This window comes from Psammomys obesus, unplaced genomic scaffold (genome assembly GCF_907164565.1).
Source record: "Psammomys obesus unplaced genomic scaffold, mPsaObe1.curated_primary_1811, whole genome shotgun sequence".
Classification (NCBI taxonomy): Eukaryota; Metazoa; Chordata; class Mammalia; order Rodentia; family Muridae; genus Psammomys; species Psammomys obesus.
In genome coordinates, this window is record NW_026596079.1 from 14,698,995 (window position 1) to 14,712,090 (window position 13,096).

The window sequence follows — 13,096 nt, forward strand, 5'->3', positions numbered from 1 at the left end:
ATAGATAGATAGATAGATAGATAGATAGATAGATAGATAGATAGATAAGTTGGGGGGGGGACTTGTTTGGGTGTGTAGACAAATGTTTGCAATCCAAACACTTGGGGAAAAGGAGGATTAAGAGTTCAAGGCTAAGGTTACCCTGTCTCAGGGGCAAAATAAAATCAACCTAAAGTTCTGGCCATGGAAGCACAAACATGAGACAGAACATACAAAGCAGACACCGCACATGGGGAAGTGCGGTGAACAGTTAACTCTAATGACAGCTCCACTGGCTTCAGTGGCTTAGAACACCAGCTCAGCTGCACTACAACTTCTTTCTGCAATCTTGTCTATCTACTCAGCAGTTAAGAAAGATCCTTGCTGCCTACCCTTGTAAATACTATATATATAATTAATTATATACATATATTTATATAACATAATTATATAAAATATATAACAATTATATTAATTAATTGTATCGATTATAATATATATTAATTATTATATGTGATTATAATTAATATTATATACATATATAGTTGATTTTCCAAAATTATGTCTTATTATACTATGATTCTTATTAGACTCTACTTTCAATGTCAAAGCCTTGTATGTCAGAAATTAATATATATTAATTATTATATGTGATTATAATTAATATTATATATATATATAGTTGATTTTCCAAAATTATGTCTTATTATACGATGGTTCTTATTAGACTCTACTTTCAATGTCAAAGCCTTGTATTATGAGCAGCAACATGTTCACCAGGACAATACGCATATTTTTAATTCAAAGAGAAATAGCATTCTGCCTTCAAGATGATATGGTTCATCCCTCCCTGCTTGGTCACTCCAAGCACTGAAGAGAGAAGAAACGGTACTGAATAGTAACTTACCCAATATCCTTTAAAACAACTACATTACTCATATTCACATAAGCATCCATAAAGATTTGCACTGCTATTGGATTTACCAAGTGCTCAGAGACTCCTCATCTATAAGGGAAAGAATGTCACATAATGGCAGGTGACCACAATGGTCCATATCTGCAATAGTTCAAGGCTTTTTGGAGTCCCTCATTCCAGAGACATTGCTTCCACTCACATCCGTTCCCTCGCAAAACTAGCCTGTCTGTAAAATGAACTCACCCAGAGGATATAGTTCAGTGACTGCAGGGCCATTACCACCACACACTCCCTGAGGATAGCTTTAAGTTCAAGGCCACCCTGAGCTACACATAGAGTTCTAGGCCAGCCGGGGCTACCAGTAAAAACCCGTCTCACACACAAAATGAAAGCAATTTAGCAGAATCTGCAGTCTCATGGTCTCATTTTCATTAAAACTGCCGGTGAGATGGCTCAGAGGTGAAAGGGTTTAATGCACAACCTTAGTTCAATCCCCACATTTAAAGAGCTGAATGCTGTGGTTCTGGTCTATAATCCCAGCCCAAGCACAGTCAAAGAGAGATGGAGACAGACGCAGGAGAACTGAAGTTTGCCTACCAGCTCAGTGGTAGAAATAACAGGAGAGACTCTACTTTAAAAACAGGATGGAAGGAGAGAACTGACTAAGAAGTTGCCCACTGACATCCACTTGAACTGTGGTACATGCGGGTACCTAATTGCACACGCACACACATATGCACAGTAAGTACCTAAAAAACATAATAACATTTTTAAAATCCAAAAAGGAACTACCACCATTCACTAACTTGGGGGATTGAGATCCAAAGCACTGAATGAGTCATAGTTCCTTAACACAGCAAATTATAACCTTGTTCACCTTTTTCTGGGGAAACTGAAATGATACGGAGTTAGGAACAAAGTCTGTGAAGTCTAACCATTGCCAGGCTTATGAGAAACATAAAAGGAGTTGGCATCACTGAACCAACAAGGATTGCCCATTGTCTTTGTATAAAAAGACCTGGGGATGGATCCGATGGTGAGAAAATAGTGAACAGAAAGAATGAAAACAATATGAGCATCCCTCCAGCAAGCCTATTTGCACAGTAAGCTCATCCAGAAAAACATCCTTGGAGAGGAAGTAGGTACCTGGGCATCAGAGCACAGTACCAATGCATGGGTGTACGCACATGTAATCCAGGTGCTGCTGATTCCACGAATACTAGCACCTGCTTGTTTTGGGACATATCAAAAAGTAAAAGCTTCCATTGTCTCACACCTTCCAACCACACTTCCCAGAAGTGTGCATTAAGAGGAAACACATGCTTTTCTTAGAATTTCTCTATGTGTAGATAAACATGAATACATACTATACAGGCCTATCTTGTTAAAAAAAAAAAATGAAAGAAAGAAAGAAAAGCCAATTCAGCACAAACAGTACTACAGCCTGTCGTTTTCAATCAATTGATGATGAATACATTACTCTCAAACACACAGAACTTACTATGTTGTGTAATTTTTATTTGCTTTTCAGCTTGGAACAATGTCATACTTACAGGTAAGTTTAAAAGTGAACAGAATTCCTATATATAGCCTTAGGCCTTTTTAAATATTGGTGTCATATTTATATTATTATCACAGTATAATTATTAAATATTATGGGTAAATTAGTTCTACTGGCTAATTAAGAGTCTTCATTTAAATTCACCGATAACAACTTTTTCCAGGATAGAATCTGGCCCAAGTCACAAACTGTATTTAGCTGATGAGACCCTTCCTTTTTTTTTTTCCATTCAGTTTTAAGACAGTGCTATAGAATGTAATCTGAGCCAATCTATATAGCTCAGGTTGACCTTTAACTCATGGAAATCTCCCTGCCGGACCTTCCAAGTGCTGGGATTTCAGGCACGTGTCATGATGCTCCATTCTTGGTTACTCTTCTGTATGTGGGAGGAGTATGTGCATGTGTGTGCAGGAACAAGTATGTGTGCATGTAGAGATTACACAGCAACCTTGGTCTTCATAACTAAAGTGTCTCCTCTCCTACTGTTTCAGATGGGGTCTCTCTATCTGAAAGATAGAGCTTATATATTTGCCAAGTAGCCTAGGTCAGCTGGGAAATTCTAGGGATCTACCTGTCTCCACATCCCATCCTGCCATCAGTGAGTTTGCAGAAATATGACACCACATCCAACATTTTTACATGCGGTCTAGGGACTGAACTCCAGTCCTCATGCATATGAGAAAAGCATTTTATTGACAGAGCCATCTCCCAAAGCCTTCTTAGTCTCTTCACTGTGCACTTGTTCTTCAACTACTTTGCATCCAGAAGAGGATTTGAGAGAATATCTCTCAGTTTGGGTTTGTCTCATAATTATTTCTTACTTAGTTTAGGGAAGGGTAAGAATATCCCAGAAGTCATGCTTATTCAAGGGCTTGGAGAGGCAGAGCATACTGTGAGCCTGAACCAAAATGCAAAGCAGAGCTCAGAACAATGGTGAACTATCAAAGCACAGCAACAAAACAGTGACCAAGACGATGTGACTTTATCATTGCAAATATAAACCAGATATTTTATATAAAAATAAGCAAAATTGAGTTTGTCTTCTCTTTCTCTTCCCAAAGGCAGAGGTATTGACACAAGGTCTCAGATAGCCCAGGCTAGCTTTAAACTAACAATGTATTTGAAGCTAGCCTAGAACCTCTGATCTCCCTGCTCCTACTCCCCAAGTGCTGTGATGACCAAGTGTGTATCACCCCCCAGTTGATATTTTCTTCTCATACCCTATTGTATCTGCAATACTTGCAGATAAGATGTGACTTGCAAGTGGGTTTTGCAGACATGATCAAAGTAAGAAGTGGTATTTGAGATAAAGGTGGGAAACTTTATGTGTCTCTTCCATATAAGAAGAGACAGACACATAGGTTTATGACAGTAGGACATGGGAGAACTACTAGAGAACGGTGCCTACAAGCTGAGGAATGCTTAGAGCTTCCAGAAGCCATCAAAAGCCCACAGAAAAAGGCTGGGTTCTTCCCATGGATCATAGACATCTCCAAATTAGACTTGCTGCCTCCACAGTGATGGGAATGCATCCCAGAGGACTTGAGCAATCTAGCTCGTTTTAAATTGTTTTAAGTAGCCTGGAAAACTAACATACACCCTGTGCTGGCTAGTTTTATGTCAACTTGACACAAATTAGAGTCATTTGGGAAGAGGGAATCTCAATTGAGAAAATGCCTCTAGCAGATTGCCCTGTGGGAAAGGCCGTTGTGTATTTTTAAAGTTTTTTTGATTCGTGGTTGATGTGGGAGGTCCAGCTCATTGTGGGTGGTACCACTCTGGGCTTTTGGTCCCAACTGCTATAAGAAAGCAGGCTGAGCAAGCCATGAGGAACAAGCCAGTAAGTGAGCACCACTACTTCATTGCCTCTGCATCAGTTCCTACTTCCAGCCTCCTGCTCTGCCTTTCCTGTGATGTCTACAAGCTGTAAGCTAAATTAAGCTCTTTCCTCCCCACATCGCTTTTGGTCAGGGTGTTTTATCACAGCAACAAAAACAATAACTAAGATACACCCCCTACAGAGTACACTAACGAGAAGCCCATGGGGGCTCACAGAGACTGAACCACTCACTAACCAAAAAGCATCCCTGGGCTGAACCTAGACATATGTAGCAGATGTGCAGCTTGGTCATCTTATGGGTCCCCTAACAATTGGACTAGGGGCTGTCTCTGACTCTGTTGCCTGCCTTTGTGTCCCTTTCCCCTAGCTGGCCTGCTTTGTCTGGCCTCAGTGGGAGAGAGGATGGGCTTAAGTCCTGCTGCTAAGTGCCAGGGTGGGTTGGTACCCATGGGGGGACTCCCTTCTCTAAGGAGAAGGGAAGGGAGAATTGGGAGGAAGAAGAGGAGTCTGAGAAGAGAGGAAGGAGGGGGTTGTGGTCAGACTGTAAACTGATTAAATAAATGAATTAATGAAAAAGACACACCCCCAATGAATTTCCACACGTCATTGAATAAAGAAAGACTAAAGCTGTAAAGCCACATAGGAAAAATTTAGTGCATGGGCAAAGATGAGTTTGCGTACAAATGGTCATCAGTTTGAGCATATTGAATAAGAGGCCTGAATCACAGTATGAATTGTAGTAAAATATTTCAACTATAGAGTGTCAAGAAGTTTTATTGATATGCTTGGTTAGAAAGATTAGTGTACTCGAGAGATATTTCAAAGGAGGATACTATGGGCTGAATATTTATATCCTCATAAAGTTCATATGTTGACCCCCTAACTTCTAAGGTCAGATGGCACTTGGAGATGGAGCCTTTGGGACGTGATAAAGTTATGAGAGTGGAACCCCATGACTACAATAAGTGTCCTTGGAAAAGACACACCAGAGAAGAGCCGTACTCCATCCACCTGGTGAGAACTGGAAGACAGCTAGCTGTGAACCAAAGGGCAGGCCCTTGCCATGCACTAATGTGAGCACACAACCTGGGACATCCAGTCTCCAGAACCATGAGAAATCAACTTCTGGTATTCAGCAACCACACAGCCTATGGCACTTCCTTATCACAGACCAAATACACTAAGACAGGAGCAAAGGGGAAAAGAGAAAGAAGAACTGAGCAAACCCTTCTTGCTCCGTAAATACTGGAAAGTGAACAAGGAAGAGGAAGTTCTTGAGTCTAATGGGGGCCTTATGTAGGTCTAAAGGGTTACAGGAAGTAAATCAGTCAGCCATTAGCAACAGAGCCCTGCACAGAGGAAAACCCCTCAAGAAATACCTGTCCTATGCTTCTTCATTTCCCCTGTCAATGTCGCCCTTGGTCTATTTTAAGAAGGCTATTTTCACCCTCTGCCCTGTCATACCCCTGCAGACACAAGGATCCCTCCCAATTCTGAGGACAGATCATTGTAATGGAAAAAAGCAAAGCTTTACCACCATATGCTACAGGTTATGAGGGCTCTCTACGAGGCCCCAAGCCTGTGGAATGGAACATAATAAGCTACAGCTAGGAAACAGAACTTTCCGGCACAGGCTGTAGAAGGAGTGGGTACTGCAGGGGAATGGAGGGAACTGTGGGTCAGTGGTGAGGGTAGCAATCAATACTCTGAGTTTCCAAATGACATGCTGGAATCTGGATTCCAGCTCAAAAGACTAAAGGAAATGAGAGATTGGATCTAAAGATTCACAAGACTGTCTTAGAATGAAGAGAAAGGACTGACAGAAATTGAATATGGGAAAGGGTAAAAGGTCGGGTTGGAGGAGCGATAACTGCTAAAGCAAACACACCTCTTCAGAACGGAGGCAGGGCAGGAGTAACAGAACTGAGGAACCTGGGCCTCATCTGGGGCATATTGCCTGATAGGAACAAGATGAAGCTTGGTACTAGCATGAGACACAGAGGCCCCTGTGGACAAAAAAAACATCTGCCAGGGTAGTACAAAAAGTACTACCGCAATGGTACTGTCAGGGAAGAGGCAAATAGAAGCTTCCAATCTTCTCTTGAATAACTATGTCTGGGCACAGGGTCTAAAGGCCTTCAGAGTCTCTGTCATTGGCTTCACTTGAGCCATTATCTCCTTTGTAATGAACATCGACAGGTACAATAGTCAAAACATTCCTGAATAGGCAGCATAATTATTAAAGTATCAATGAGATGGCACATGTAAAGTGCTTGGGACACATCAAAAAATAGTACACGTGAGCCAGTCCCTCAGTTCAATTAGCAATGTCCCTAGCATTATCTTCATCACCATCAATGTTACTAGTACCAGAGTCCTCCACCAGTACCAGTACTGTGCATGGAGAGCAGTTCAGTGGCAGATACAGTACTGAGTGACTGATACAACACAATACACCTTTGAAGAAATGACCAAAAAGTCCTAGATGATTTCACATCACACAGGGATCACCTCTGGAAACTGTGGTGTCCCGTGGGTCACAAGGAGCAACACAAGAGCCAAAGCTTCCTTTCTCTAGTATTAGCAGGCTGATGCAGAGAATACAACAATGCTAGTTAAACACCTAACTGACATCTGAGCGAGGATAAGGCAAATATCAATCCGATGGGGCTCTGTGTTGGCTAAACACCAAAGCAGGAACATAGCCACATAAGGACAATAGCTCAGGATGACTCAACTTGGTCTCCTTGTTGCAAAACTTGGGTTCGAAAGTGGTGACTGTCCTCAGCAGTCTAAGTATCTTCAGCCTGTGGCTTAAGATGGATGTCAGCCAGCAGATCCAGACGCTTGAATACATTGTGACTACCCAGAGTGTCAACTGACAACTGGATACATTGTATCTAGCTGGTGTGCCAATTTGGCTTGGTCATTAGCTACTAATAGAACTGGTTAAGGGCATTTCTAAGGAGGGTTTGTAATGGTGTTCTCAGACAAAAAGGGAAGAAGAGGGAGTGCTGTAGGCGGCTTGCACTAATATGTGCAATCCCACTGAGGATCAGAACTCAATGCTCACTAGAAAGCTGAATAAGGAAACAGGTAGAGTGAGTTAATTCCTTGTCTTCCTGGGTACTTGAGCGGAGACAATCTTCCATAACCCTGTCCCACTATGCACACTACCACCTTCTCTAGTCTACAGATATACACAGCAGACCATCTAAACTTCACAACCTCCATGATATGAGTCAATGTTTTATGAAAAATAAATCTTCTCCATATAGACATAGATATAGAGAACAGAACCATGTCTATCTTTCACTTTGCATTGGTTCTATTGTTCCAGAGAATCCTAACTAATATACCTGGCTTTTTTTCCCCTGAGACAGGTTTTTGTTGCTGTTGTTGTTTGTTGATGTTGTTGTTATTGTTTTTCCCCTGTGTAGCCCTGGCTTTCTTGGAACTCAGTCTATAGACCAGGTTGGCCTCAAGCTCGAAGATCACATTATCTATGCCTCCCAAGTGCTGGGATTAAATTGCATGTACACCAATAACCTGAACTATTTTAAAGATAGAGATAATAATAGAGATGGATAATAATTATCCATCATTAACACCTCAGCATGTTATAGCACCTGGCTTGTCACAAGAAGGTTGATAAGGACAAAAAGGGGACTGGAACATCCTGTCATCATTACAAAAATTAGTAATGTGCAGAATAAGATCTGAGACTATGCTCTCAAGAGAAGTTATACAACTTCCAAGCCTAGCTCTATATAATCAGACCACTTCCCACAAAAGCACTGTAGAGAAAAGGCTGTTCGTCTTTAGAAGAAACTGAGCTGGGAGGAGGGAAAAACGAGGGGTAGAAAAAGAGGTCAGGAGAACTGAGGGAATAGAAAGTGGCACCCAGCTGGAGAAAAAGGCAGGAGACAGACAAGGCATCATCAGGAAGGTCTAGAATTGGAAAGCCCCGTGTTCTCATGTGAAAGCCACTATAGCTAGCAGCTTGATCTCAGGCCATGCAATCTCCCCCAGACTCCAGCCACTTCACTAGTAAAACCCCAGCCATGGTCTTGGGAATTCCCTAAGGCATGGGAACAACAGCTTTTCCTTCAGTACTGCAGGCACCCCGCACGGCGGCATGCCGCAGCATCTCAATAAATACTGAGCAATAAAAAGCAAACACTTGTGCAATAAAAGGAAGCAGACAGGATGGAAAGAACTTTATGAACTGTGAAGTCCTAAGCAGATGGCAAGGCATGCTTTGCTTCTGGAAGCCAGCAGGGTAGCCGTTGTTTGGAAGGAGTAGACTTCTGTATCATCCTCATTTTCAAAGCCAAAGTCAGCATTCCACAATTTAGCCAACCTAAGAGTCCCCAAGAATGTCCTTTGAGCCTGTGCTGATGCTAAAGGCTCAAGTTAGTGAGAGAAGATCTAGAGCCTTCCACTAAATATGTATTATCCTGGAAGAAAGGCTGATAGCAAAGAAAAATGAGCAAAAGAAAAAAGTCTGCTGATACAGTAATAACCCCAGCAAATTCCACAACCAGGCCTTTAACTCTAATAATAATCCTGTTTTAGTTATAGAGTTATAGCTGGGATGCGTGTTCCTTTGTGTGGCCAGCTGCTACAGCAATGCTCACGAATGCTCGTGTCTTCAGGTGCAGGATCAGCTGCCGCTCCTGCCACTACTGAACCCATCATGATGGGTATCACCAAGTAAGGCATGTGACCAGACATATTCAGTTGTCATCAGAAGAGATAAAATTAAGCAATTTTTTTCCCTAGATATACAAATACCTCCTCCTCTTCATTCACTCTCATGATTTAACATTCATTGAACTCTGCCTTGAGTACTAAAAATATACTCTAGGTCAAATGCAATGCACCAAAACCTCAATATGAAACCACAAGAAACAGTAATAGACAAATGGGCCAATACTGGAGGTGGTTTGAAAAGACGTTGATGTCAAGAATAGAAAGCAAGTGGGCCAAGGGGTCGCTTTACTACTGTGAGCACTGACTACAGGAAACAACCTTTACTCATGTACCTTGTGGCTAATGAATAGTGGTGACGCAAGTCTATAGGCAGGAAGGCGGAAGCCCACAGAAATATTATCATTAGCACCAAAGGAGGCCAGTAAAGGCATAGTAGTCAAAGAACTAAGAACAAAGGACAGGGAAAGAAAAGCCGGAGGAGCCCAAAAGTACAAGGGAAGGGACAACAATAAAAGTCATCTGTGACTTTTGTCTGGTTTCCACACAACACCTTAGTTCTGATAGTTTACTAATAAAAGTGATTCATTCTAGCTCATGGTTCTAGATACTAGAAAGCAAAAGACTAGAGAATTATATCTAATCAGTTTCTGGAAAGCATCTTGGGGCAGGAAGGGAAGTGAGTGCATCCACAAGAAGAGAAGGGGAGGGGGTCATGAATCAAGAGTCATAATAGTTACTCTATTGTATTTTAAACAGGCACTGGGTTGGGCATGAGGACACTATTCATGAGGGCTTCACACTTCACCACGGTGCGGTCCCTAATACATATCATGGATATAATGTTACAACTCATGAGCTCTTAAGGTACTCATCCAAAGCACCAACCAGAATGGCAGGAGTCAATCCTATTGCATGCCTAAAGTGGTGCCAGGCCGAGGGCTTGGGGCTGAGTGAGAACAACACTGAGGTCAGGAGCCAGGCTGGCTAGAGATCCGAAGGAGTCTCAAAGAATGACCCTTCGTATTCACAGCCATTTCCACCTGCCAGGTGTCTTGTCATTCTTGTAGCTGTCTCTAACCAAGTGACCACTGTCTATTTTTCAGGTGAAAAAGGAAAGATTGAGTTGTGTGCAATCCAGGTATGTCTGGCTCCAGGGTCCTAGTACTTCTAATCCACTGTAAGAACAGAGCACAGAGGCCAGGCTTATAAGTCAAAGAGCATGGTGGTCCTACTGGTGGAAGCAGGGCATGGGCAGACAGGACTCTGGTGTAACAGCAGTGTTTTTAACACAAACAGAGCCACAAGCATGGGTGCTAAAGTGGGAAATGGGGCTCATAATGAGCACCCCTGTCCCAGGACTGTGGGTACTAGAACCCCAGCACCTGCTCTGTCTTTCCATTGCCTAGCAACTGAATTCGAGGAAAATTCTTCCCCTTTCAGCAGCAGGAGATGATTTCCCAGGCCTATCCTCTGTTCATAGAAGGTAGATGACAGGGATTATTTCCACAGCCACAGCAGCAAGCAGCAGCTCCTCAGCTCTCCAGTTCTCTGCCCTTATGATCAGACTCCCTCTGCCCTTCTCTCCCATCTCAGTACAGGTCAGCCTTCCAGGAGAAGCAGAGAATTGTGACAGACAAAAAAAGCTAATACAATGTTATGTATGTACAAATGTCTATCCCACCACACCCCTGGCTGCCATGTTAGTCATTCATTAGCTCAAATTTCCACATCCACTGAGAGGCCTGGCCCTGGAGCAGGTACTCTGTAAGCAGTGGTATGTGAAAGACTACCCCAGCTCTGATAAAGCTTTCTGGTGACGAGGCGTGGCCAGAGAAGAGACTGAAGTTACACCCAACTACAGAAGCCATGGTGTGACAGCCCATTTCAGGAATCAATCAGCTCTGCTGAAGATTGGAGATTCACAAACTATTGCCCAAAGAGGCTCGCTGCTAAGGAAAAGGCAGAGACAACAACAGGCCAAAACTTTTAAATGGCCTGGCATATAAAAGACACCCTATATGCTCTTTCGTTGATCAGTTGTAATGAACAAATCAAGGAAAAAAAGCCCTCTTTGGGCAAATCAAACAGCCCACTACGCTTGGAATCTCTGCTTTCTTTTCAATGCGCACAACACGTGCATAGGAAGAAACCCATATGACAAGTAGTTCTACCAGGTAGTGCTCTAAGCTCAGCAAGACTCAGCAGAGCAGAGACAAGTAGAACAGGAAAACCCAGGTTTGCTGAGAGCCCTCAGGCTTCACTTCTTACCCTTACCAGGGCAGCCACAGACTTAGTGTGCCTCCAACATATGACGGAGGTAGAGGAGAAAACAGATTTCTGGGCATAAAGAAACGTCTCACAGTCCATGTGTCCCACATGTGTTCTGACCTAATTACCTCAATATAGGACTCTTTCCTACTTTCTGTTCCTCTCCCAGGCCAGACATCTCACAGCAGAGCAAGACAACTGATTCTTGTATGAGACAATGGGTACTCCAGGTACTCCAGGGAGAGCATAGTAGGCACTACAGTCAAGCAAGAAGAAATGCTGAGAAAGAGGGCCATGATACAGATAAACGGGAAATCAGCTTATCAAGCATTTTGGATTGTTGCAGGAAGACCTGTAAAAAACAAAACAAACAAACAAACAAAAAACACTAAAACATGCTACAACCAAATCTTGCTACAGAGACCATCCATTATGAAAGTTAAATTTGTTTCCAAAAGGCTCAGAAAGAGACCATCCCTCACTTACCTCAAATTTCCAAATCCTCAAATAGTCCAGCTTTTGTTTATAAACAGATGATTCTCAGCATCCTTCTGGAATGCTTAACGGGTACGCTAGAAAATTCAAGAAAAAGAGAAAGACTTATTAATATCAATGATGAATGGATTTGATAAGATGTTTCATTCATTTAAAAAATACAAACAAAGAACTGGCAAAATGCCTCAGTGGTAAAGATACTTGTCACCAAACCAGACAACTTGAGTTCAATGACACAGCCCACATGGTAGAAGGAGAGAGTTAACTCTGATGGGTTATTCTCTGACCTCTGTGTACAAGCCTACAAACATAGAAACACAGGTACATACACACACAAAATAAAGATGGGTTGATTGATTAAATAAATAGATCAACATGCAAATTAAATAAATAGAATAGAATTGTTTTTAAAAAGAAAGAAAGAGCCAAGTATCGTAGCACAGGCATGAAATCTCAGCGCTTGTGGAGGCAGAGGCAGGTGGATCTCTGTGAGTTTGAGGCCAATTTGGTCTAGAAAGAGAGTACAGGACAGCCAAGGCTACACAGAGAAACACTGTCTCAAAAAAGAGAGAGAGAAAAGAAAAGAAAAGAAAAGAAAAGAAAAGGAAAGAAAAGAAAAGAAAAGGAAGGAAAAGAAAGGAAGGAAGGAAGGAAGGAAGGAAGGAAGGAAAGAAAGAAAGAAAGAAAGAAAGAAAGAAAGAAAGAAAGAAAGAAAGAAAGAAAGAAAGAAAGAAAGAAAGAAAGAAAGAAAGAAAGAAAAAGGAAGGAAAAGAAGCTAGGCCAACTGTGCTAGCAAGAGCCTGTGATCCTATACTTGGGAGTGAAAGTTAGAAGGATATCTATGAGTTCAAGGTTAGCCATATGTTGTATCCAGCCAGTGCCACATAGCAAGATTCAGTCTGGAAAAAAAATAACAAAATGAGAAGCACAGGGGAAAAAAGTTATTTACTGACCAATTCTTGTTTTTGTTGTTGTTGTCTGTTTGTTATTTGGTTTTTGGTTTTTTTTTTTTTTTTATTTGAGCATCTATTAGGGTGGGCATACATATGCATGCATACATAAATACATATGGTCAGAGGAGAGTTTGCAGGAGTCAGTTCTCTCTTTCTACCTTGTAGGTTCTAGGGGATCACACTCAGGTCATAACGCTTAGCAACGGCCATCTTTGCCACTGAGCCATTTTGAACACTCCCCTTTAAAAAAAAAAATGCAATTATTGGCGAGCAATTCTTCTGTGCCAAGATTTGTGTTAGACATTTTATCCCTATTTTGGTCTCTTTGTGTTCCTAAGTCATTCAGGCAACAAGGCCACAGCTGATGG

The 13,096-nt window shown here is 41.9% G+C and overlaps 1 long non-coding RNA gene across 3 annotated transcripts in view; it reads right to left on the reverse strand.

Moving 5' to 3' along the window:
- LOC129690876 (uncharacterized) overlaps positions 1–13,096 on the reverse strand; it is a 196,163-nt gene that overhangs the window by 53,994 nt on the left and 129,073 nt on the right. For all 3 annotated transcript variants that reach the window (XR_008722367.1, XR_008722368.1, XR_008722366.1), the window contains exon 4: positions 11,767–11,852. This is a non-coding gene — a long non-coding RNA (uncharacterized LOC129690876). The remainder of the gene's footprint in view (positions 1–11,766; positions 11,853–13,096) is intronic.